This window comes from Mus caroli, unplaced genomic scaffold (assembly GCF_978045245.1).
Source record: "Mus caroli unplaced genomic scaffold, Mus_caroli_1 scaffold_14, whole genome shotgun sequence".
NCBI classification, from domain to species: domain Eukaryota; kingdom Metazoa; phylum Chordata; class Mammalia; order Rodentia; family Muridae; genus Mus; species Mus caroli.
The window spans coordinates 76,671,416-76,674,199 of record NW_028227269.1 but is presented as its reverse complement, the minus strand read 5'-3'; the positions used below and the strand labels follow the sequence as shown (position 1 = coordinate 76,674,199).

The window sequence follows — 2,784 nt, the reverse complement described above, 5'->3', positions numbered from 1 at the left end:
ACAGGTGATAGATGGTGCCAAGAAAACCACATCTTCCAGACACAAAATGGCTGATGCACATGGATTCTCAGAGACTGTAATAGCAAAGACCTGGAAAGATTCAAACTAGACAAAAATCCCAGCACTTAAAAAGGGAGGTGGACTGAAAGTCCCACTCCTAATCAAGAAGCTGGTTGCAATTGATGCCTCCTGGGAAGAGGGAATCAGTTCTCTCCAGTGGTGTGTTACTCGGTACATCAAATACATTCCAGGTCAGGCCCTACACCCAGAAGTTGTTGGCCAACACAAAACAGATTCCTTGAGGTTTTGTGTGCTTTATATCCTGTCTTTTTAAAACCTTTTTATTATGTTCATTATGAATTTCACATTATGCACCCTAATCTTTCCCTCCCCTCGTACCCTCCCTCCACCTTTGCAACCTCCCCCACAACAGATTTAAAAATCTCATTGTGTCACAGTGTGTCCCACAGAATACACTTTAGGCCACACTTCTTTGCTTACAAATGTTCATTGTGATGATTTGTTAGTCTGGTGCAAGGCCTCTTGGCTTCTGCTACTCTACCAATACTGGAACCTCACTGGGACTCCTCCGGGATATCCCATTGTTGTGCTATGTCCTGGAGATCCTGATGGTTTGGATCCATGGGATGGGCCCCTACACATGCTCCAGCAGTTCATTGATGGGGTAGATGTTGGGGTGAGCCAATTCAAAGCCTTGGATCTGGGCCTGAGAGGTATCTGAACTGATCAGCCAGCTGGCTCTTCCTTAAGGCTGGGTCACCAGCAACCCCACTATCAGGGCCAGCTCTACTGTGCTGCCCAGGCAAGGTGCAGGGCCTGTTCTGCCAAGTGCTGCAGCAGGTGAGGGACAGGGACAGCTCTCCTGCTCTGATAACCTTAGGGCCAGCTCTCTTGCCTGTTGTAGGTAGCAAGGAGAGGTGAGGGGACATCTGCAGCACAGCCAAGTGACAGGGCCAGCTCCATCCAGGCTAGCTTGCCTACCCCTACCACCAGCATTAGCTCTACTACTGTGCTACGCAGGTGAGGTGCAAGGTCCACTCTCTTGAGTGTTGCAGCTGGTGAGGGGCAGGGATAACTCCCTTGCTCTCATGACGCCAGCACCAGATCTCCTGCCAGCTGCAGATGGTGAAGGGCAAAGTAGAAAGAGGGTATCTCTTCTTCATCCACACCAGTGCACAGGAGACAAGTGGTAGGGCCAGGTATTTCATGCTTATATCTCCACCTGCTCAAGTACTGTAGCTGGCTAGGGGTGGAGTCAGCTATCCTACTTTCACATCCTCAGGACTGGTTTTCCCAAGATGCCCAGGTGAGGGTAAAGCCAGTTCTGCACAGCAATCAGACATCAACATGTCCCCAGGCATCAGCCCAGAACAGAGATGTCTGCTGGCCTTTGGTGGTAACAGACCCCTGCTGCTGTATGGCCAGGAACCCAGATATGGCTCCCAGACACGGCTCCTGGTGGCAGCACAAGCCAAGACGCCACTATGGTCGCTGGTAGCATCACTGGCTACTCACATCAGGCTGTTCCTCTTTACCCTCAAGTCTCCAGTTCTGTCTCTCTTCATTGTGCCCACATTCTTCTGTTTCTCTTTTTCTTCCATTTCTCCACGACATTCTTCTGTTTCTCTTTTTCTTCCATTTCTCCACCGCTTACTTGCTCCTCTTAAAGGTGCTGGGGTCTCTGAGTGTCTAGGGTTCTTTCAAGAGTGGTCTCAGGAGAGCTCTGACCTGATTATGCATTATGGCTCTGGACAGGGATCATCTTGAGCATAATCCAACCCCCGGCCCTTAGAGCTCCCCACAGATTGTCTCAGGCTAGCTCCCTGCCCAGGCCCCATGGCACCTGTCTGGTGGTCATCTCAGACTTTCTTCTCTTCTGGCCTGCCCAAGTGGCTTCATGAAAGGCTTTCCCTCACCAGGGGTCCTCAGTCTCAGGCAGTTCTTCTGACCTCCAGCTTGTTCCTGGTCCTGGGAGCAGCAGGGGCCTGCACAGTCCCTGTCTGATGGTTGTCTCAGGCTTGCTTTTTCTAGGGACTATTAGGCTACAAATCATCTAGATGTTCATAGGTCAGAACACATAGCCTCTCTCCTCTCTGCCATCTGCTGACGCACATGTGACAGAGCAGCCAAACTTGTAATACTTCTAGGGGCAGGATTGTTTTGGTATTTTGTCTTTTTTCTCCCCAATTTGTTTGTTTGTTTTTTCTATTTATTTTTGCCCTGTATTTTTTGAGAGAGAAAGAACTTGAAATTGGGTGGATAAGGAGGCAGGAAAGGAATATGATAATAATATATCGCATACAATTTTAATAAAAAATTAATCTTTTGAAAGATAAAATACCATTACCTGAAGTCTATGCCATCTTTAAATTTATTCCACCAAATTAATTAGTCCCTTGATTTTAAATTCAGCCTTACTGAAAGTTTCAGGTCACAGGCAAAATACAAATTATTTGCTAGAGCATAATATAATGAATTATAGTGCAGTTCACAACAGAGCCTTTATTTCCTCCTGGAACCTTCATTTCCAACCAGAACCTAACTGCATGCATTTCTTTCAGCCTCTTGTTATAGGAGTGTCTGCCATAGTTGTACATTAAGGTTCAGCTTACAGCATTCTAGAGTTTCTGTAGCCTGCCTTTTCAAGTGTTTCTAAATTCCTCCAAAACTGGTTCCAAACGCTTGGATATTCAAATCATAACCACATAGTCAGGGTTAGTCATGACAGTGACCACACTTCCCTGACACCAACGTTCTACATTA

At 47.1% G+C, this 2,784-nt stretch overlaps 1 pseudogene; it reads right to left on the bottom strand.

Moving 5' to 3' along the window:
• Positions 1 to 2,054: 2,054 nt before the first annotated feature.
• On the bottom strand, positions 2,055 to 2,175 carry LOC115032877 (small nucleolar RNA SNORA17; annotated as a pseudogene).
• Between the last annotated feature and the right edge of the window lie 609 nt (positions 2,176 to 2,784).